The following is a 24,768-nucleotide window of genomic DNA, read 5'->3' on the forward strand; positions in this document are numbered from 1 at the left end:
AGTAAAGCTAACCTTGCCCCCAACGCAAGGGGCTTTAATCCGCCTGGGGCAATCGTCACAGCCTCTCTAGGGGGGAGACACAGTTGCAGAGCCAGGAGCATTGTCCTGGTCTAACAGGGAGTGGCCGACCTCAGGGCCTTGGTTTTCTTGTGTAACGGGGCTATCGGCAGCAGCTTCCCAGAGAATGGCGTGGGGCAGTCACTGAAGCCGCCCCCTCATCGTGTCCAGCACACGGAGGCACAGTGCATGGTGGCAGCAGCAGCGTCACCATTTGACTGAGACCCAGTGAGAGATGTCTGGTAGAACGCAGTGGAGAACGCATACACTAATAGTCAGTTACCCAAATCCATCATACACGAGGAAAAGAGGATGGCCGGGGTGCTTCCTGGGGAGTGGCCTCCGTGCTGGAACACTGTGACCTGATTCCACACTGACCGCACAGTGGAGACCAGAACCAGTCTCTCAAGAGAGGCCCGGCTAGGGCAGTGGATCCAGGTCGCTCTGCTCCCTGTTAACACAGCCTTGCCCACAAGGAGACTAACAGGGCTTTAACTGCAGGGAAGAACAGTGGAGGCAGCGCCATTCTCATCTGCATCTGGAGCCAGAGTGCCTGGGACTCAGAAATTCTGACCAAATTCATCTCCTTTTTCTTCATGTGTTGCTCCTCAGATCCTGCCCAGTTCACCCACTAGGAGCTCTCCCCAAATTGATCGGCTCCTTTCCTGCATTCCCATGTAGGCTCTTTTTTCTCTCCCATCTCCTGCCCTTCCATCCATCCCCCAAATGGCCTCATTCATTGGCTCTCCTTAGAAGAGGTTCCCTAACCAGGGTCTGTTACCTTCTGCTCGTGTTCCCTTCATTTGTCATCTGCCAAGAGGGACATCCCCTCCCCTCCACTCTAAGCTTTCTCTTCTGAAGTCTAACACATCCACAGGACTTAGGTGTTTGTGTGTATTATTTAAGAGGCACAGATCCTAATTTTTCTGAAAGACATCATAACAGATACCAAATTCAATAATGTATTTAAAAAATGAGAGGCATAATTGACAGCTCAGAACACTTTTTAAGCAGTTCTTGCTATTTCTCCTTGTTATATAGATATATATATATATATATATATGCACACATATATAGATGATAGGGAAATATAGATATATGTAGGTAAATATAGATATATCAAGGTGGTTAGGTTGTAGGCTTCCTGAAGGCAGGAGATGTGTCTGCTCATTGCTGCTGTGCTCCTGACACCTAGCATAATGCGCCCACTGTTCATACTTTTGGACTCAATGAATGAACACGTATTGTCCCTCTTGGATCCTACAGCATGCCAGAAATTGATGGAACATAGCCTCTGCCCCCTTGAGCGTAATGCTCACGCAGTACAATGTGCTGCACGCAGAGCACTGCTCTCAACACCACGAGGGGTGAGAAAAGCACAGGTCCTGCTCCCAGTAGTGTATGGCTTCGCCACTCGATTCTCGTTTAGTTGTCAAAATTGCTAGCTTTACAGGCTTCCCTGGTGGCTCAGAGGTTAAAGTCTCTGCCTGCAATGCGAGAGACCTGGGTTCGATCCCTGGGTCGGGAACATCCCCTGGAGAAGGAAATGGCAACCCACTCCAGTATTCTTGCCTGGAGAATCCCATGGACAGAGGAGCCTGGTGGGCTACAGTCCACGGAGTTGCAAAGAGTCGGACACGACTGAGCGACTTCACTTTCACTTTCTTTCACTTTCACATACTTCCTAACATATTAGTGAATCGGGGCCATAAATTTTTCTTCTATGAATAACTAGTTTTATTGCAATTTTAAATATAGGCAGTACTTCATACTACACAAGCAAAAATCCTGGAAAAATATATTCCCGATTCTAACTAGAGAGCCCAATAAATTTTTAAATTATTTGTCAGAGATAATATCTGTAAAAGTGAAGTGTCTCATAGTTCCTTTTGGTTCCTTCTGCTAATACAGGAATACTATCTGCTTCTCCTTCAGCATTTATAGCTTTTTTTTTTTCCCCCAGTTAGATAACAGTGCTATAGTTTGAAGCCTGGAGCTGAATCAGGTTCCAATTGTGCATGAATTTGAGCTCTACCCTCAGGTTTCTTAACCCTCAGATTTCTTAATCTCTCAACTCATCCCTTCCTCCTCTGTGAAATGGAGAGAATCATCTCACTCCATTAGACTGTATGATGACTCATGTAAAACACCTCATGCAGACGGGCACTTAATAAATGCTCAAACACATTCAGTTCAGTCAGTTTAGTTCAGTTGCTCAGTCGTGTCCGACTCTTTGCAACCCCATGCACTGCAGCACACCAGACCTCCCTGTCCATCACCAGCTCCCAGAGTTTACCCAAATTCATGTCCATTGAGTCAGTGACACCATCCAGCCGTCTCCTTCTCCTCCTGCCCTCAATCTTTCCCAGCATCAGGGTCTTTTCCAAAGAGTCAGCTCTTCGTATGAGGTGGCCAAAGTATCGGACTTTCAGCTTCACCATCAGTCCTTCCAATGAACACCCAGGACTGATCTCCTTTAGGATGGACTGGTTGGATCTCCTTGCAGTCCAAGGGACTCTCAAGAGCCTTCTCCAACACCACAGTTCAAAAGCATCAATTCTTCAGTGCTGACTTTCTTTATAGTATCAACTCTCACATCCATACATGACCACTGGAAAAACCATAGCCTTGACCAGACCAACCTTTGTTGGCAAAGTAATGTCTCTGCTTTTTAATATGCTATCTAAGTTGGTCATAACTTTCCTTCCAAGGACCAAGCATCTTTTAATTTCATGGCTGCAGTCACCATCTGCAGTGATTTTTGGAGCCCCCCAAAATAAAGTCAGCCACTGTTTCCACTGTTTCCCCATCTATTTGCCATGAAGTAATGGGACTGGATGCCATGATCTTAGTTTTCTGAATGTTCATCTTTAAGCCAACTTTTTCACTCTCCTCTTTCACTTTCATCAAGAGACTTTTGAGTTCTTCTTAGCTTTCTGCTATAAGGATGGTGTCATCTGCATATCTGAGGTTATTGATATTTCTCCCGGCAATCTTGATTCCAGCTTGTCCTTCCTCCAGTCCAGCATTTCTCATGATGTACTCTGCATATAAGTTAAATAAGCAGGGTGACAATATATAGCCTTGACGTACTCCTTTTCCAATTTGGAACCAGTCTGTTGTTCCATGTCCAGTTCTAACTGTTGCTTCTTGATCTGCATACAGATTTCTCAAAACTGCAGGTCAGGTGGTCTGGTATTCCCATCTCTTTCAGAATTTTCCACAGTTCATTGTGATTCATACAATCAAAGGCTTTGGCATAGTTAATAAAACAGAACTAGATGTTTTTCTGGAAGTCTCTCGATTTTTGGATGATCCAGCGGATGTTGGCAATTTGATCTCTGGTTCCTCTGCCTTTTCTAAAACCAGCTTGAACATCAGGAAGTTCACGGTTCATGTATTGCTGAAGCCTGGCTTGGAGAATTTTGAGCATTACTTTACTAGTGTGTGAGATGAGTGCAATTGTGCAATAGTTTGAGCATTCTTTGGCATTGCCTTTCTTTGGGATTGGAATGAAAACTGACCTTTTCCAGTCCTGTGGCCACTGCTGAGTTTTCCAAATTTGCTGGCCTTTGAGTGCAGCACTTTCTCAGCATCATCTTCCGGGATATGAAATAGCTCGACTGGAATTCCATCACCTCCACTTTCGTTCATAGTGATGCTTCCTAAGGCCCACTTGACTTCACATTCCAAGATCTCTGGCTCTAGGTGAGTGATCACACCATCGTGATTATCTGGGTTGTGAAGACCTTTTCTGGACAGTTCTTCTGTATTCTTGCCACCTCTTCTTAATATCTTCAGCTTCTGTTAGGTCCCTACCATTTCTGCTTCCCTGGTAGCTCAGTCGGTAAAGAATTTGCCTGCAGTGCAGGAGACCCGGGTTCGATCCCTGGGTTGGGAAGATCCCCTGGAGAAGGAAATGGCAACCCACTCCAGTATCCTTGCCTGGAAAATCTCACGGACAGAGGAACCTGGTGGATTGCAGTCCATGGGGTCGCAAAGAGTCGGACACGACTGAGTGACTAACACACACACCATTTCTGTCCTTTATTGAGCCCATCTTTGCATGAACTGTTTCCTTGGTATCAAACACATTAGTATTGTTTTTATTAGTAGTCTTTTATTCAACAAAAGCTGAAGTTGGGAGGAAAACATACAGTTGCACTAAGTCCCCTACCTACGAACGTTTCCCATGAGGAAAGTGCATCTGTAAGTCCAATTTGTTAGTCCAACAAAGCTAACCTAGGTGTACTCCTAGCACAATTGGCTATGTACTATTGTATTATAATAGATTTACACAAATAATACAGAAAAAACAAATGCAAAAAGTAAAATAATTAAAATCTAACAGTATAGTACCTTGAAAAGTATAGTAGTACAGCAAATGCAGCAGCTGGCATATGGGACTGGCATCCAGTGGACAGGAAAGGAGTTACTGATGCAGGAGGGAGGGGCTGGGGACGGGAGAGCTAAGGACCGAGAGATGAGGGGCAGGGGCCGGGCTGCCGTGGCAGTCACGCCTGACGCTGACGGTACATGTGTTCACCGCTTTGCAAGTTTGCAACTTGTTCACGTTTAGGGGACTTACTGTATTCTATTAATTGTAATTTTATTCATTATAATCAGATGATGATAAAGTGACTGTATTTTGTTAGAACTAAATCTGAATTTCATGTTTGCAATTTGTGTTGTAGTTGAAATTTTTGTTGTTTTTTAACCAAGTATTCTTGGTTTGATGGATAGTAAATAAATCTCATTGGACAAATGAGGAATGACATACCTCCTCATTATAATTAGACATTCTGAAGGTTACAGCAAGCTTCCAGCACTGATTACTTCTTTCCTCGGATAAGATGTAAGATGATATGGCTTGCCTATTCCAGAAGAAAACAGACACAAGATATTACATTAGAGAAATAAAATCATTGGTTTTGGAAAGGCCCTGAATATTAGGATCACCAAATGGATTTGGTAGAACTGCAGAACACAGAACTTCTTTGATCTACTGCAGAAAAGGCTTTTTTATGTTACACAAGTCCATTACTTGAAATGATCTTTTTCCTCTTCCAATCAAGTGAGAGCCTGCATGGAAAGCTGCTACCATTACCAAATCTAAGGTCATTAGAAATAGAATAGTTAATTAGCAAACATATTACTCCTGTATTGTAACAGTTATAAAAGAATGTATTACATTCCATATTTTTTAAGTCACTAAAAATAAATTATTTGAGGTGCTCTCAGTTCAGTTCAGTTCAGTTGCTCAGTCGTGTCTGACTCTTTGCAACACCATGAATTGCAGCACGCCAGGCCTCCCTGTCTATCACCAATTCCCGGAGTTCACTCACACTCACGTCCATTGAGTCAGTGATGGCATCCAGCCATCTATTCCTCTGTCGTCCCCTTCTCCTCCTGTTCCCAGTCCCTCCCAGCATCAGAGTCTTTTCCAATGAGTCAACTCTTCGCATGAGGTGGCCAAAGTACTGGAGTTTCAGCTTTAGCATCATTCCCTCCAAAGAAATCCTAGAGCTGATCTCCTTCAGAATGGACTGGTTGGATCTCCTTGCAGTCCAAGGGACTCTCAAGAATCTTCTCCAACACCACAGTTCAAAAGCATCAATTCTTCGGCACTCAGCCTTCTTCACAGTCCAACTCTCACATCCATACATGACTACTGGAAAAACCATAGCCTTGACTAGACGGACCTTAGTCGGCAAAGTAATGTGTCTGCTTTTGAATTGTGCCCATTTAATAATTAGTGACAGGTGTGACTGTCTGACCTCTAGTGGCAATAGCTCATTGCTGCATATTAGTTGATGTGTTAAAACAAAAAACTGACTGTGAGTGAAATCTCAGCTCTTACGAGTTCTCCAAGTGTAAGATTAGCTTCCCTGAACTTCTGCTGTCTGATTTGAGTGTGCTGCCTCACAGAACAGAGTCCAGAACCAGCTTTGTGGACCTCTCAGTTCAGGCGCCTGAAATGTGTCCACAGACGCTACACTAAGGCTAGTAGCCAGCGCTTTTAGCAGACGTTCTGCAGTTCACAGCAAGCTTCTCGCGTTGACGTTTAGCAGTGTTTTGTGGGCTTGCGTGAAACAGTTTTGAAGTCGGCATCTGTTAAATGTCTGCATGAATGTGTGTTCCATGGCGTGTAGATGTTGCATGTCTGTGTGAGTGTCTTCTGCTTCAAATTGAGCAGCATCACCATTCCTCATATACTGCATCATGAGTTAAGGGTGCTGCTTGTGAACTGGGAACCGGTTGGAACTGACCAACAGTCTGAAAATACTAAACCACTATACTGAATAGACTTATATACTCCGTTTAGTTTGGTTCCCCAAACTGAAAAAGACTAGGAAAATTTACATTATCTTCCCTGGTGGCTCAGATGGTAAAGAATCTTCCTGTAATGCAGACCTGGGTTCGATCCCTGAGTCAGGAAGATCCCCTGGAGGAGGGCATGACAGCCCACTCCAGTATTCTTGCCTGGAAAATTCCATGTACAGAGGAGCCTGGCAGACTACAGTCCATGGGGTTGCAAAGAGTCAGACACAGCTGAGCCACTAATACTAAGGCTGAATAATTCAAAAAAGAACATTCTGCCATGTGATATTAACATGCTTTCCTTTGTCTTTAACATAAACCATTCTGGAATATTTATTTAACTTTTTCTTTTCATACTTGGTATCTCAACTAACTCAGTCCTTTCATCTCAGTAGCTTAATGAACTATAAATTGCTGGGTATATGGCTAATGTGGGTCTCCAGTAATTTTTTAAAAATTTCAGGTACCATGTGGATTATAAAGTTCTGCATATTTTAAGATTTCTTCTGTGATAACACTTGTAGCTCTTTTAGGAGAATATACAAGAAATGGGACAGCCAACAATTGCCCCATCTTGTCCTGTGACCACTTTCCTGCAGTCAGCACCTTCTTTAGCTTACCAAGAGTACTGCACCATAATATCTTTTTTTTTTTTTTCTGCCTGCTCTGTGATACATTTCTCCTGCCTTGTGTTTTGTGTTACCATGGAGACAAGAGATGCTCCAAAGCCCTGGGAAGATGGGTAGACGCAGGTCTTTGAGGAAGCTGTCCCTGCTGGCTAGAGAAGCCTGAGGCAGGAATCTAGCAGTAAATGGAAAGAGGGAATTACGTGGTCAGACCTGACTGTGTGTCCAGAGCATCTTAGAAAGCACAGGCCCAGCTGATGCTGCATTCAGAATGAGTTGTTTACATAAACCAATTTTTCCGAGATCTCGATGCAGCCTGGGCTTTCATAGGAACCAAGCTTAGATTTTTATTGCGAGAAAATAACTGAAGTGACATTGACTTATGTTTCCTCATTAAAAGGGAGCAGCTTCTAAGAAAGATCCTCTTTGCCTGACTTATTTTGCCGATCAAAAATTTCACCTTTAAAATGAAGATCGATATTCTTTGACTCAGCTAAAGCTATCAGAAGTCAGATTGCAGGCTGAGCACAAGGGACTCTACAACCAGCACCCAAATCATTGATCCAAATATGCTAGTTCTAAAAATAAGTAGTTTTTACCCTAAATTGTCCTGTACGCCTTCCATATTTTAGAAACAGAATTTAAAGCCTTTAAACATTTCTGTTTCCTACCATATTATTTTAACTCATACTTGTTAATATTTTTCTTTAGAAGAAATCTGCTAAAAGATTTCAAAATAACATATTTTTTCATGCCTTTTCCTTCGGATATGTGCATGGGAATTACTGCTGAAAGCAGCCTCTTTTTCAATAGATAAGATCCATACTAGGGGTGTTTCCTGGATTTTTGTCAGGTATTTCGTAGCCTAAAGAGGGAAGGAATTCAAAGGACTTGAGACACCATCAACATATCTTCCTAGATTACTGGTCCAAGGGCATAGTATGCAGAATTGTACTTTGGAGGAAGAAGGCCAGTGAGCTATAAATCTGTAAAAAGAATATGGTTGAATAAGATCCTCCTACTTAGCTCAGACAACAGCAGGAGGCAGTCATATAATAGTCTGAGCTGCTCTCTAAGGTAATGGCTGTGACTCATGCCAAAATCTTTTTTACTCATGTTCTAGAAATACAGGAAACCAAAATCTTAGTTGTTTCCGATTTTGTAATGAAACTTGGTACCATCAATCGAGTACAAGGTAATGCTGCTGGGCTATGAATATAACAATCAAAAAAGGCAGGTCTATCAGCTTTAACAGGTGCCTCTGCACCTTGGCCCAGTGTAACTCTTGTTCCAATTTGAAGAGGAGAATGGCAAGAAATAAAGGTCAATCTCATTTTGGAAAGGAGGAGAGTCACATTTAATATGTTAGATCCTTCTAATTTTCACTGATTTACTAAAACGTCTACAGAACTGCAAAGTAAAAGTAAAAGAATCTGAATGGTAACTTGTTCTCCCTATGCCTTGGTGGCTGGATAAACATATGTCAAAACAGAGACAGTGGAAACAATAGGTATGTTATTATAGCATTCAGGTTCACAATTACACTTTGAATCTTTAGTCAGTGCCTATTTTACCGTTCACAGAAGTTACATAAATTCAAATTACCTGGGAATGTACAACTGTGGCTTCCTTTCCTTATAAAACAAAATCACAATGAAATGCTAAATTTGGGGACATTACATTCTTTCACTTGGATGTTTTAATGTAGCTAAAAAAAATAATAATGTTTGAAAAGCATTTTCCTTCTGTAGTAACTGATTCCTTTAATACTTTATCTTTCACTTATGGACCTAATCTCAATAAGGTATGTATTTGGGGATTTTTTTTCCCTCAGTTTTAGGGTTCTATTTTTATCTGCAATTTATTTCCCTATATAATTCAGACAGCACATATTTACCTGATATCTAATTATTATTGTCATACAATCTGTGATAATAGAACAAAACTAAGATTTCCAATCTGAGTTACATAGGGAAATAACTTGCTGATTTAAATGCATCCCTGATACTGAGGAGGAAAATTCCAAACTGCATATCCATACAAAGCTGGGGCTTGTGATCTTGATTTTATAACTTTTACTTTAGCCCTTTGAACTGTACATCCCCCTATATGGTGACATAATAAATTTAGAAGTATTTTTGGCAAATATGGGGAAATGGACAACATTAATTTCTACTAGGATATCAATTAGAACTTTTAACTAAAGCTTTAAAATTATTTTGGTATAATCCCTAAATTTTATTAATACTAATTATTAGCTTTCTAATAGTATATATTTTTCTGGGCTCCAAAATCACTGCAGATGGTGATTGCAGCCATGAAATTAAAAGACACTTACTCCTTGGAAGGAAAGTTATGACCAACCTAGATAGCATATTGAAAAGCAGAGATGTTACTTTGCCAACAAAGGTCCATCTAGTCAAGGCTATGGTTTTTCCAGTGGTCATGTATGGATGTGAGAGTTGGACTATGAAGAAAGCTGAGCGCCGAAGAATTGATGCTTTTGAACTGTGGTGTTAGAGAAGACTCTTGAGAGTCCCTTGGACTGCAAGGAGATCCAACCAGTCCATCCTAAAGGAGATCAGCCTTGGGTATTCATTGGAAGGACTGATGTTGGATCTGAAACTCCAATATTTTGGCCACCTGATGCGAAGAGCTGACTCATTGGAAAGACCCTGATGCTGGGAAAGATTGAGGGCAGGAGGAAAAGGGGACGACAGAGGATGAAATGGCTGGATGGCATCACCGACTCCATGGACATGAATTTGGGTAAACTCCGGGAGCTGGTGATGGACAGGGAGGCCTGATGTGCTGTGGTTCATGGGCTCACAAAGAGACATGACTGAGTGACTGAACTGAACTGAATAGTACAGAATCCATCTGAGATGGTTACTCATCACTGGAGTTTCTTTTCTTTTTTTTTTTTTTTAATATATATTTGTTTTAATTGGAGGCTGATTACTTTACAGTGTTGTATTGGTTTTGCCATACGTCGACATGAATCTGCCACGAGTGTACTCGTGTTGCCCATCCTGAGCCCGCTTCCCACCTCCCTCCCCATCCCATCCCTCTGGGTCATGCCAGTGCACCAGCCCTGAGCATCGTGTATCATGCATCGAACCTGGACCAGGGATTCGTTTCACATATGATAACATACATGTTTCAATGCCATTCTCCCAAATCATCCCACCTCGCCCTCTCCCACAGAGTCCAAACGACTGTTCTATGCATCTGTGTCTCTTTTGCTGTCTCGCATACAGGGTTATCGTTGCCATCTTTCTAAATTCCATATATATGCGTTAGTATACTGTATTGGTGTTTTTCTTTCTGACTTACTTCACTCTGTATAATCGGCTCCAGTTTAATCGGCTCCAGTTTCATCACCTCATTAGAACTGATTCAAATGTATTCTTTCTAATGGCTGAGTAATACTCCATTGTGTATATGTACCACAGCTTTCTTATCCATTCATCTCTGATGGACATCTAGGTTGTTTCCATGTCCTGGCTATTACAAACAGTGCTGCAGTGAACATTGAAGTACATGTGTCTCTTTCAATTCTGGTTTGCTTGGTGTGTATGCCCAGCAGTGGGATTGCTGGGTCATATAGCAGTTCTATTTCCAGTTGTTTAAAGAATCTCCACACTGAGGAATCTCCACACTGTTCTCCATGGTGGCTGTACTAGTTTCCATTCCCACCAACATCACTAGAGTTTTCTATAAAGATACCTGATTGAAAAATCTTACAGGTATTAGCACTGGTAGCAACCCCAGGTTCTAGACCTGTGCTGTCAGGACAGTAGCCAGTAGCTGTGTGTGGCTCTTGAGCTCTAAGACTGTGACTAGTCTGAATTAAGATGTACTTCCATTAGGGTCTGTGAATTTTGAGTGAAGGAAGGAAGTTTTGGCTGTGCATATGTATTTGAGACATGTATAAATAGATAGAAAATAAAAGTGAGAATAGCTACTGAATAGAAGAACTACGAGCATAGAACCACTGGTCATTTCAACATTTAATAATTAGAAAAAGACAACAGCTAATTCCAATTCAATAGCAAACTAAGTCATGTTTTATTTAACTTAAATTAATTTGAGCTTTGCCAGTCTTCCATGTAACTAGTTTTGGCTCAAGAGCTATGGTACATTTAGCCTTCTCCAAATTGAGAGACTATTTCCCTTTTTCTCAAATGCTACAAAGAAGCCTGGAAACATTCACACTGGTAGCAAAAAAAGATACCCTTTCTCTATTGAATAGAACACTATTTTCAGTTATTTATTCATTAAATTATCTATCTGAAAATATGTATTTATTTTTACAAAAAATATATATTTAATTTGTATTTGTACTTATACAGTACAAATTTATAACATATAGAACAGAATTCTGAATTAACTCTATCTTTGAATTATTACATGTATGTGTGTATATCATGTCCAACTCTGTGACCCCATGGACTGTAGCCCGCCAGGCTCCTCTGTCCATGGGATTCTCCAGGCAAGAATACTGGAGTGGGTTGCCATGCCCTTCTCCAGGGGATCTTCCCAACCCAGGGATCAAACCCAGGTCTCATGCATTGCAGGCAGATTCTTTACCATCCGAGCCACCAGGAAAGCCCTAAAATATATATATTATAATTTAAATTGTGGACTTAGAATGTGGAGGTGATGGAATTCCAGCTGAGCTATTTCAAATCCTGAAAGATGATGCTGTGAAAGTGCTGCACTCAGTATGCCAGCAAATTTGGAAAACTCAGCAATGGCCACAGGACTGGAAATGGTCAGTTTTCATTCCAGTCCCAAAGAAAGGCAATGCAGAGAATGCTCAAACTACTGCATAATTGTACTCCTCTCACATGCTAGTAAAGTAATGCTCAAAATTCTCCAAGCCAGGCTTCAGCAGTACATGAACCATGAACTTCCAGGTGTTCAAGATGGTTTTAGAAAATGCAGAGGAACCAGAGATCAAATTGCCAACATCTGCTGGATCATGGAAAAGGCAAGAGAGTTCCAGAAGAACATCTATTTCTGCTTTATTGACTATGCCAAAGCCTTTGACTGTGTGGATCACAATAAACTGTGGAAAATTCTGAAAGAGATGGAAATACCAGACCACCTGACCTGCCTCCTGAGAAATTTGTATGCAGGACAGGAAGCAACAGTTAGAACTGGACATGGAACAACAGACTGGTTCCAAATAGGAAAAGGAGTACGTCAAGGCTGTATATTGTCACCCTGCTTATTTAACTTATATGCAGAGGACATCATGAGAAACACTGGACTGGAAGAAGCACAAGCTGGAATCAAGATTGCTGGGAGAAATATCAATAACCTCAGATATGCAGATGACACCACCCTTATGGCAGAAAGTGAAGAAGAACTAAAAAGCCTCTTGATGAAAGTGAAAGAGGAGAGTGAAAAAGTTGGCTTAAAGCTCAACATTCAGAAAATGAAGATCATGGCATCCGGTCCCATCACTTCATGGCAAATAGATGGGGAAACAGTGGCTGACTTTATTTTGGGGGGCTCCAAAATCACTGCAGATGGTGATTGCAGCCATGAAATTAAAAGACGCTTACTCCTTGAAAGAAAAGTTATGACCAACCTAGATAGCATATTCAAAAGCAGAGACATTACTTTGCCAACAAAGGTCTGTCTAGTCAAGGCTATGGTTTTTCCAGTGGTCATGTATGGATGTGAGAGTTGGACTGTGAAGAAGGCTGAGCGCCGAAGAATTGATGCTTTTGAACTGTGGTGTTGGAGAAGACTCTTGAGAGTCCCTTGGACTGTAAGGAGATCCAACTAGTCCATTCTGAAGGAGATCAGCCCTGGGATTTCTTTGGAAGGAATGATGCTAAAGCTGAAACTCCAGTACTTTGGCCATCTCATGAGAAGAATTGACTCATTGGAAAAAACTCTGATGCTGGGAGGGATTGGGGGCAGAAGGAGACGCGGATGACAGAGGATGAGATGGCTGGATGGCATCATTGACTCGATGGATGTGAGTCTGAATGAACTCCAGGAGTTGGTGATGGACACAGAGGCCTGGCGTGCTGCAATTCATGGGGTCGCAAAAAGTGGGACACAACTGAGCGACTGAACTGAACTGAAATGTAACATTGATTATAAAATACAGAAATTATTTTGCAGTGTGAAAATATACATACAAAAGGCTTCCCGAAGGCTCATGTGTTACTAATCCATTGTGTGCTGGTGTACTGCCATCCTTAACATGGAACCTCCTCCTCTGGTTCTAAAACAGCTACTGTGCCTCTCACACTAAGTCTTTGTGGAGGAGAAATGAAGAAGATTTTTTTCTTTTAAGGAGATGGATGGGAATTCAACCTGTTGCTTTCTTTTACTTTCACTGGCCCCGTCTAGTCTCTGGTCATATGGGGCTTCAAAGAATAACAGGAAATATAATCTGCACCTGTAGTAATGAATGTAAGGGGAATTACCAGTTTTCTGTATCAGCCTGCAAAACATTAGATATAAATATAAGAAAGCCTTGTTGTCCTTATATGTGAATAAAATATATGGAAAAAAGATGTGCTATAACTATAAAATACATATTGGATTTTGAAGACTTAGTACAAAGGAAAAATTAAGGATTTCGCTAGTATGTTTTTTATTTTGCTTACATGTTGAAATGATAATAGTTGACATTGGTTAAGTGAACTGCCTTGTTCAGACTACTTACACCTGGTCTCCTTTCCCAGTTTTTAGGATGACCACTGGACAGTGTTAAGTAGCATATGTAGCTCGCTTTCATGATGCTTGTTGTATCTCCATTGGACAGTGCCATTCTAGACTCTAAGCTAGGTCCTCAGGAGGCCAGAAAGCACAAACGTGTACATTAAATAAAATCTGACATGTCATCAGTTTCTCAGAGTGTTATTCTGAAGTGTTTTCTTTGGGAAGGATTAATATGAAGTAAGGTGATGAAATTATGGCATGCTTAGGTTTTGTCACTCAAGAAATAATGTTTTAAACACCTGTTATAAAGCAGGCACTATTCTAAGAACTATTCTATTTATTCTTTGTGAATGAAACAAAGATTGTTGCCTTTGTGGAGCTTACATTCTAGCAGTTAGATCAGAATTAGATGATATGAGTTTGTTTTTCTTGCTCCTTGAACATACTGCTTTTGTTTCAATATGGCTAGTGAATGTGACTCTGTGTGGTAACAGGCTGGGGAAACCTAAAGAAACATTTTCATATATATAAAGTCATACCTAAAATTATTTCATTTAAAATCATCTTCATTACAAATGTATTGCAGGACTGAATTCTCCAATGAATAAATACAGAGAGTTTTAAGCAGATTTTTATTAGGCTGAAAATCAACTTCAAGTTTATAAGGTTATATTTAAAAAGATTCTCTGAGCATCAATTTTAGTGTGTTTTGGTACTGTTGCACTAGTTGGATTTGTTTTTTCTGCAGAATTTTGGACTACTAACTGAATATGGTTTTACATGTTCATAATAGAAATGACAGGACCCTGAATGTCTCAAGGCCTGAGCACCAAGCATGGTGGATAAGTACTTAGCAGGTTAACTGAGTTAACTTAACAATTACTTTAGCTCATGATCTCTGGAAGAATAGTTGAATAAATTGTGGATGTTTGGCTTGGCAAAGATTTGGGGATTGTGATATCTGCCTTTAAATAGTGGAAGAACTAGTGAATGGAAGAGGAATTAGACTCTCTTTTTTAAAAATATAAATTTATTTATTTTAATAGGAGGCTAATTACTTCATAATATTGTATTGGTTTTGCCATACATCGACATGAATCTGCCGCAGGTGTACATGTATTCCCCATCCTGAACCCCCCTCCAACATCCCTCCCCATCCCATCCCTCTGGGTCATCCTAGTGGACCAGTCCTGAGCACCCTGTCTCATGCATCGAACCTGGACTGGTGATTAGTTTCACATATGATAACATACATGTTTCAATGCCATTCTCCCAAATCATCCCACCCTCACCCTCTCCCACAGAGTCCAAAAGACTGTTCTATACACCTGTGTCTCTTTTGCTATCTCACATACAGGATCCATGGGGTTGCAAAGAGTCGGACATGACTGAGTGACTGAACTGAACTGAACTGATACAGGGTTATTGTTACCATCTTTCTAAATTCCATATATATGCATTAGTATACTGTATTGGTATTTTTCTTTCTGACTTACTTCACTCTGTATAATAGGCTCCAGTTTCATCCACCTCATTAGAACTGATTCAAATGCATTCTTTTTAATGGCTGAGTAATACTCCATTGTGTATATGTACCACAGCTTTCTTATCCATTCTTCTGCTGATGGACATCTAGGTTGCTTCCATGTCCTGGCTATTACAAACAGTGCTGCGATGAACATTGGAGTACACATGTCTCTTTCAATTCTGGTTTCCGCGGTGTGTATGCCCAGCGTGGGATTGCTGGGTCATATGGCAGTTTTATTTCCAGTTTTTTAAGGAATCTCCCCACTGTTCTCCATAGTGGCTGTACTAGTTTGCATTCCCACCAACAGTGTAGGAGGGTTCCCTTTTCTCCACACCCTCTCCAGCATTTATTGCTTGTAGACTTTTAGATCGCAGCCATTCTGACTGGCATGAAATGGTACCTCGTGGTTTTGATTTGCATTTCTCTGATAATGAGTGATGTTGAGCATCTTTTCATCTGTTTGTTAGCCATCTGTATGTCTTCTTCGAGAAACATCTGTTTAGTTCTTTGGCCCACTTTTTGATTGGGTCGTTTATTTTTCTGGAATTGAGCTGTAAGAGTTGCTTGTATATTTTTGAGACTCTCTTAATATGACCCTAGTGGGAAAAATCAGTAGGGCTAGTGACTAAGATCTTAGGGGAACAAACACTAGATAAATATGTTAAAATATTTAATTATTAGAGGAATATATTGCCTTGTGAGATGGTGAGACTATGACTAGAGGTCTTCAGATTTAGACTGTACAACCATTGGATGGGATTCTGAGTAAAGGGAATTCAGGCTTTGGATAGATGGTTCTGGCAACTCACTAAGGGTCTTTCCAAACCTGAGGTTACATGCCTCGATATTATATGATTCTATGAAAGTGAAATGGAGTTGAAATAGCATACCTTACTCATTTAGGAAAAAAAAATCTGTGCGTTTGCAGTATCTAGTAAATGTTGACTTAGGAAATATACAAAATAAAAATACATAAGCACACTATAAGATACCACTTAGAAATGGCCTAAGGAAAATATTTAGTTCCTATAGTATTCATCTGGTTATTTTCCAGTACCACTTCCTGGTCATTAGCACGGAGTTTGGGCTTCTCCTCAAATCTTAAGTGTAAAGTCCTCTTTCCCTTTCACAATATGTCTTTTGCCATAGCCTCATCCTCTGCCCCCAGAGCTGTGGGGGAGTAAGATGTGAATTATGTTTGCTGGAGGCAAGTATAGAAGTCTCTGTGACCTTGAGGTTCATGGCCTTATCTAAACCTAATTTCCTCATTTATTAAATGTTAGTGAAAGTGTTAGTCGCTCAGTCATGTCTGATTCTTTCCAACCCCATGGACTGTAGCCCACCAGGCTCCTCGGTCCATAGTATTTTTCCAGGCAAGAACACTGGAGTGGGTAACCAATCCCTACTCCAGGGGATCATCCCAATCCAGGGATCAAACCCAGGTCTCCCACATTGCAGGCAGATTCTTTACCATCTGAGCGACCAGAGAAGTTGTTAATACTTTTATCTTAGAGTTGTTGAAAACATTTTTAAATAACACGTAAAGAGTTTAACATATATTATGTATCCACTAACTGTAATATCAAGCTATATATCTGTGTAATTTGTCTGCCTTCTTCCTCATAAACTGCCAGACCAACCCATGAATTTATATACTATCTGGTATCCATCTGGCAATTGCATACTTTAAAAACCATTTACTTAATGGCTGCTAAGCCACACACTGGTGACCACTAGTGCCTGGTAGCTTGAGACAGCTGTCAGTGACAGATAGCAATACTAGTAAACAGACGCTTTGGTTGGTTTTGGTATATAAAAGTTATGAGGAAGTTGCTTTGCACGTGAAAGTTTGAATTGAAAATGTGTTTTGTGATTGTGCAGAATAGCAGTGCTGTCTTTAAATTTTTATTCAAAGGACAGTGAAATAGACCAAGACTGAATTATTGTTATTATTGTTCAGTTGATCAGTTATGTCAGATTCCTTGAGACCCCAAGGACTGCAGCCCACCAGGCTTCCCTGTTCTTCAGCATCTCTCAGGGCTTGCCCAAACTCATGTCCATTGATGAGTTGATGATGCTATCCAACCATCTTATCCTCTGTCATCCCCTTCTCCTCCTGCCTTCAGTCTTGCCCAGCATCAGGGTCTTTTCCAGTGAGTCCGTTCTTCCCATCAGGTGGACACAGTACTGGAGCTTCAGCTTGAGTATCAGTCCTTCCAATGAATAGTCAGGACAGATTTCCTTGAGGATTGACTGGCTGGATCTCCTTGCTGTCCAAGGGACTCTCAAGAGTCTACTCCAACACCACAGCTCAAAAGCATCAATTCTTTGGCATTGAGCCGCCTTTGTGGTCCAGCTCTCAATCCATACATGACTACTGGAAAAAAAACATAGCTTTAACTAGATGGACCTTCATCGGCAAAGTAACATCTCTGCTTTTTAATATGCTGTCTAGGTTGGTCATAACTTTTCTTCCAAGGAGCAAGCATCTTTTAATTTCATGGCTGCAGTCACCATCTGCAGTGATTTTGGAGCCCCCCAAAATTAAGTCTGTCACTGTTTCCACTATTTCCCCATCTATTTGCCATGACGTGATGGGACCAGATGCCATGACCTTCATATTTTGAATGTTGAGCTTTAAGCCTCTTTCACCTTCATCAAAAGGCTGTTAGTTCTTCTTCACTTTCTGCCATAAAGGTGGTGTCATTTGCATATCTGAGGTTATTGATATTTCTCCCAGCAATCTTGATTCCAGCCTTGTGCTTTATCCACCCTGGCATTTCTCATGATGTGCTCTGCATATCAATTAAATAAGCAGGGTGACAGTATACAGCCTTGATGTACTCCTTTCCCAATTCGGAACCAGTCAGTTGTTCTGTGTCCAGTCCTAGCTGTTACTTTTTGCCCCACATACAGGTTTCTTAGGAAGCAGGGAAGGTGGTATGTTATTCCCATCTCTTGAAGAATTTTGCACAGTTTCTTGTGGTCCACATAGTCAAAGGCTTTAGCTTAGTCAGTGAAGCAGATGTTTTTCTGGAACTCTCTTGCTTTTTCAATGATTTAGCCGATGTTGATAATTCGATCTTGGGTTCCTCTGCCTTTTCTAAATCCAACTAGAACATCTGGAAGTTCTCGGTTCATGTACTATTGAAGCCTCACGTGGAAAATTTTGAACATTACTTTCCTAGCATGTGAACTGAGCGCAATTGTATGATAGTTTGAACGTTCTTCGGCATTGCCCTTCTTTGGAATTGGAATGAAAACTGACCTTTTCCAGTCCTGTGGCCACTGCTGAGTTTTCCAAATTTGCTGACATGTTAAGTGCAGCACTTTCACGGCATCATCTTTCAGGATTGGAAATAGCTCAACTGGAATCCCATCACCTCCACTAGCTTTGTTTATAGATATGCTTCCTAAGGCCCAGGATGTCTGGCTCTAGGTGACTGACTGATCACACCATCATGGTTATCTGGGTCATTAAGATCTTTTTTGTAGAGTTCTTCTGTGTATTCTTGCCACCTCTTCTTAATATCTTCTGCTTCTGTTAGGTCGATACAGTTTCTGTCCTTTATTGTGCCCATCTTTGCATGAAATGTTCCTTTGGTAGCTCTATCTGGAAGAGATCTCTAGTCTTTCCCATTCTACTGTTTTCTTCTATTTCTTTGCATTGATCACTTAGGAAGGCTTTCTTTTCTCTCTGTGCTATTCTTTGGAATTCTACATTCAGATGGATGTATCTTGCCTTTTCTCCTTTGCCTTTAGCTTCTTTTCTTTTCTCAGCCTTTTGTAAGGCCTCCTCAGATAACCATTTTGCCTTTTTGCATCTCTCTTTTCTTGAGGATGGTTTTTATCACAACTTCTTGTACAATGTTACTAACCTCCATCCATATTTCTTCAGGAACTCTGTCTGTCAAATCTAATCCCTTGAATCTATTTGTCACTTCCAGTATATAATCATAAGGAATTTGATTTAGGTCATACCTGAATGGTCTAGAGGTTTTCCCTACTTTCTTCAATTTCAGTCTGAATTTTGCACCAAGGAGTTCATGATCTGAGCCACAGTCAGCTCCCGGTCTTGTTTTTGCTGACTGTATAGAGCTTCTCCATCTTCGACTGCAAAGAACATAAACGGTTTGATTTTGGCATTGTCCATCTGCTGATGTCCATGTGTAGAGTCGTCTCTTCTGTTATTGAAAGAGAATGTTTGCTATGACCAGTGAATAGAAGTGTATATATCTAGTTAATGGAAAAATCCTAATTTAATTTTGTTATCTCCTTTATTCAGAAATGGCTTTTATCTGTCACCTCTGCTTTCTTTTGTTTAAATTGGGGGAGTAATCTTTTTTGTCATTTTTGTTTCTACTTAATTGGTTTCTATAAGAATTTCTTGACACTCCTAAAAGATTTTTAGGTATATACAGAATGCCCTTTTGATCTTTTCTTTTATCATTTTTTATATGTTTTCAATACAAAAAGTAAAATAAACAGCAAAATGAAGCAAAGAAAAGACAATTATTTATAGCACCAGTAAATCAATAGTAAGGAAAACCACAGGGGTAAAGGCTGCGGGTGGCCAGCAGTAACTTCAGTTATTGCATAGATTAAAAACATATATTTGTCACACACTTTACTATCATGTAGGCCCAGTAGTGCTTTAAAATTATATTTATGGGCCATTTTTTCTCCTGCCAAAGAAATGGTATTACTGGGTAAACCAAACAGCTACTTAGTAGGTCAAAGTAATAGTTAAGAGCAAAAGGTAAACAACTGTAAGGAGAGATCAAATTTCAGGAAGACTGAAGAGATGCAGTCAATTTAGGACACCAGAGTTCTATATTCTTCCTCCTGTCAAACTGCCACAGGCTCACCATTGACCAGAAAAGGCAGGAGCTCAATTTCATATTTCATCTGAGAGTTGGCACTTCTAAGAACCCAGTGCCCATTAGAACCACAATGTGATGGAGGATCAATACTGACTTAAAGGAAATAATGCCTCTTTCTGAACCATAACTGATATTTCCTGTAGCAGAGAGGGTTTTCCCCAAGGGCTGGCAGCCAGAGCCTCACTCTTGCCTTCTTACCTCAGGAAGCATAACAGCTGTTGGCTGAAAGGCTTTCTCATTTAGATGCCAGGTTGCATACGTTTATATTTTCTTTTTTCTCAGCGACTTTCCCGGTTCTTGTGTCTTTTCTGTTCCTCAAGAAATGATGCAAAAGTTAACTCAGGATGGTGGGTTGGGCATGGTTTTTTGTTTCTAGCTTTCTTTGTCATCCAAATCTGTATTCTGCCAAGGTCATGTTGGATCCAGCCCAGTTTGTGATTTAAGGCTTTTATTCTCTCTCTCTCTCTCTCTCTCTCTCTCTCTCTCTCTCTCTCTCTCTCTCTCTCTCTCTCTCTCAGGTCTAGCAGATTCTCTGTATTTGAGACCCATTCAACTTTTCAGCAATTTCCAACTTTTCATTTAGTTTCAGAAAAAAAAAAAAAAAAAAAAAAAACTGTGTGGGACCGCAGAACCAATTCTATAGTAAGAATCACATAAGGAATTAAATTGAAATAAGTGAGTTTCCCTATCTTAAAGGATAATGACATGTATTCTCACCCTATTTATTTCCACAGAAACATAAATAGTAGATGTGTAGATTGGATTTCCTTACTGGCCTAGGACTAAAAATAGCAGCTGGCCCTGGCCCATCTGTACTCCAATCACCAATGGCCTGGATATTGGCAGTAGTCCTAGAAAGATCATACTTCTTTTCACAGACGTCAATTACAATATCTTAAAGGTGAAAAAAAATAAAAACCTTGGATTTGATTCATAAAATAATAGCACAAATTTCCTGTGTCTGCAGAACTAAGGAAGCATTCTACTTCACCTTAATGTTTTCATCTCCATTTAAAGAGTCCATGTGTCCAAGTGTGTCACCTTGTATTTGGAACTAATTTCACATAAAAAAAGATACAAGTTACTGGCCTCAAATTGCAATTTATTTCGTAGCTCTGAGCACCTGTGTAGAGTTTTCGCCAACTTGCAGAGTTGAGGTATCGCCCTGATGTTTGAAGTGAACCATTTAAAAATTAAGTGCATGTTTTTTGTGTGGAATTTGGGTCTCCAGTTCAGCCCACAGGAAACCACCAATAGCAGACTTTTCCCTGGTGACTCAGATGGTAAAGCGTCTGTCTACAATGCGGGAGACCTGGGTTCAATCCTGGGTTGGGAAGATTCCCTGGAGAAGGAAATGGCAATCCACTCCAGTACTCTTGCCTGGAAAATCCCATGGACAGAGGAGCCTGGTAGGTTATAGTCCATGGGGTCGCAAAGAGTTGGACACGACTGAGTGACTTCACTTCACTGGGTCCAGCCCACAGGAAACCACCAATAGCAGACTTTTAAAATAGTATCAATAGTAATGGCCAAAGATACCTGAACCAACATTGCAATAAAATGTATAAAAGAGAACTTCCAACTTGGGAGCTTTCTCTACTCTAGTTTGCAGTGGGACAGGGGAAAATTAGCCTACCTAATTTCATTTGTACTTTGCAGTTTGGGATGTGACTTCCTCAGTGCTACAGCTTGGGCCTCCCAAGGCTGAGAACCAGGATGGAGACTGTTGGGATGCTGAGAGATAAAGGTGCAGGCTGGAGGGAGGTGTTACCAAGGAATTTCTAACAGCTATACGCTCATTCTGAAAGGAGCTCTCGACTTTCTTTCTTATTTCTTCAGTGGTCTCAGGAATGACCTCTTTTTATGTTATACTCTCTTGTCTATTGCTTCTCAAGAAAGATTCTCCGTCTAAAACCACAGAAGAGTTACATGCCAGCTTGGTTTTTCTTCTTATCACTTTGTGCCTAAAGCTAGCCCAAAACTATCTAAAGTTTTCCCAATAGGGTGGAAACGCTTTAGCCTGTATTGGCTGCCCAGTGTTATCCACGTAATTCTCTGCAGAAGCAGATGGTGAAAGAAAAGCCCATCCTCTGCTGGGCATTTCATCCTTGGATCTGATATAGGTCAAGTAAAGGAAAACAAAAGCATCCAAGGGGTGTGCCAGTCTTGTTTTAGCAACGCTGGTTTACTAGTGGCCTTGACGAGAGCTGTCTCAGAAGAGTAAAGGGCCAGAAGGGAAGACCCCCGGAGAAGAGAATGGCAGCCCACTCCAGCATTCTTGCCTGGAGAATTGCATGGACAGAGAGCTTGGTGGGCTACAGTCCACGGGGTCCCAAATGGTCAGACAGGACTGAGCGTCTGAGCATAAAGGGTCAAAGGCATGATTAGAGCGGGTTCAAGGAAAAAAAGGGAAGAAAGGAAATGAGGCAGCAGTATTGGCAGTTCTTCTGAGATGTTTTGTTACCAAGGCAGCCAACAATGGAAGAGAGAATGGAGCAGGATGTGGAGACAGAGACATTTCTTCTTTAAAGATTGGGGTCGTTACTGCAGAGTACCTGTATGCTGAGGGAAATGGTTGCTTGAAGAAGGAAACCTTGAAAGTGCAGGAGAGAAGGCACAGCTGCCACAGGATGGAAGGCGGGTGCCCACCCTAAGGCAGGGAGCACGGGGGGAAGGAGTGTGGATGCTGCAGTGAGCAGCTGATGGAGGGTCTCTTCTGATCCCTCTGTGGGTGAGTGAGGTGAAGGTGAAGGGGAGCAGGCTGGGTGTTTGCTGGGAGAGCAGAGGGAAGAGGTTGGGCTAGAATGGACAAGGAGTGCCAGGGCCCTGTGGGGGTAAAGGTTGTGCCTGAAGTTCAGAGTCAGGCGTTTAGGTAATACCAGGAGAGAAAAAGAGTCTACGTGTGACCTTGGAGATGCTGAGGTAGCTGACATAGGTACACCATTCACAGAGTTATGCAGGCAGGAAGTCTGTCAGAAAGCATTTTGAAGCATGAGTACAGGACATTGCTATTATGAAACTTAGCTTTGAATTACTTAGCACTTTTTCTTGGCAAAAAGCTTTTTAAATTTCTTTAAGACAGCCTTAGTATCTCCAGAGACAGCATTTGGCTCCTGCCACTGATTTACTCAGTAACTAAGTCTAAGCAAATGATTTAACCTCTTTTTGCTTTTACCTCTCAATCTATAAAATGACAGTGGCAATGTTTCGAGTGCAACAAATGCTTTAAAAATAAAAGTGCTACATAAATACAAGCTATTAATAAAATGGTATTTCAACCTTCATGGGTACGGTCACCAGAAAGTCAGAAAGGTCAGAGCATCTGAACAAGCCTTGGGTGGCAGAAGCCTCACTTGCAAGGCTTGGGCAGAGGAAGGCACAGCCAGATACCTCAAAGGCACTGTCACCCTCATCCTTGCCTTTAGTTCTCACACCTGCTCTTGGAGTTTGACTATTGAAACCTGAGACTCACAGAGGTGAGCTAACCTGTAAAGCCAAGGGGTGGGACTTGGACTTCAACCCCGATGTGCCTTAAAATCCCATGCTGTTTTCATTTTGCGGAACTGGGCTTGATACATTATAGCCAGGAAAGGTGTGGAATACTTTATTTATGTACAATGTAGACCTATATTTTAGCCAGTCAAATCTCTTCTGTCATCAAAAATGTAATGAGAGTTGCCCAGCAGCAAAATAAATTATAGTTTGTTGGAGATATCATCATGATGGAGTTGTTTACAAGAACTCAAATGACAAGAAAAGATAGGAACGTTTGGGAAGGAGCAGTAAGCAGACTAAAAATCTGCACTTGGCTACAGTGCAGTTTTCAAACACTTTGGGGCAGGAGAGTTGATGCTAGGAAAAGAAAACCTTTGTGTGTGGTCTTGGGAACTGTAGGAATACAGTGTAAGCTGTGCTTTTTACTGCAAACATGATACGCACGTTATAAACTATAAACATTCCTAAGAGAAAGTCACTGCTCTGTAGATTTTTACTTTTGAGTAACAATTGCCCAGCTGATAAAGAAGGTGACAGGAAGAGTGTATTTATTTTCTTCCAACAGCTAAAAGGTGATCAGACTTCTAAAATTTGTTGAGATTGTCCAGAGAAGTGAGTAAAATACTCATCCATCACCGGGAACCCCAGACAGGAAATGACAGTGCAGTAAATACCTTCAGCAGCCGCCTTTTAATGTACAAGCTGTTTTCAGTTGGAATTTTCAGCACTCACATAAAACACACTGTCATGAGTGACTGCTTCTGCTCCAAAGTCATCACTGTTGGGATAATGGAACATCTCTCAGCGAATAACCAAAAAACTTTAAATGTCATGTCAAGTTTGTTGAAGCCATTTTCAGGCCACTTTCAAGGTTATGAGAATATTGAGGGTTCTGTGTTTGTTTTTTTTGAATTTGAGATCTACATGAGATTACTCATGAAGTTGTACAATGTAAGAGTTAATTAGGAGAAAACCTGTTGCTCTTTGGGAAAGTCAGTTGGCTAGAGTCATTTAGCTGTTAGCTGTTATACCTCTTGCCTCACAGCCTGGAGAAGCTGAGATTGCTGTCACTTACCAATGAAAGAATATACATGTGTGTATGGTTTACAGGTCTGTATTGATATATGTGTATGTATTTGGCAAATTATGACATTATTTTGATTTG

The 24,768-nt window shown here is 41.0% G+C and overlaps 1 protein-coding gene across 3 annotated transcripts in view; it reads left to right on the top strand.

The window, feature by feature from the left end:
* The window catches only part of DIAPH3 (diaphanous related formin 3), a 571,588-nt gene that overhangs the window by 532,971 nt on the left and 13,849 nt on the right, over positions 1 to 24,768 (top strand). The window lies entirely within an intron of this gene.

This window comes from Ovis aries, chromosome 10 (genome assembly GCF_016772045.2).
Source record: "Ovis aries strain OAR_USU_Benz2616 breed Rambouillet chromosome 10, ARS-UI_Ramb_v3.0, whole genome shotgun sequence".
In the NCBI taxonomy this organism is placed as follows: Eukaryota; Metazoa; Chordata; class Mammalia; order Artiodactyla; family Bovidae; genus Ovis; species Ovis aries.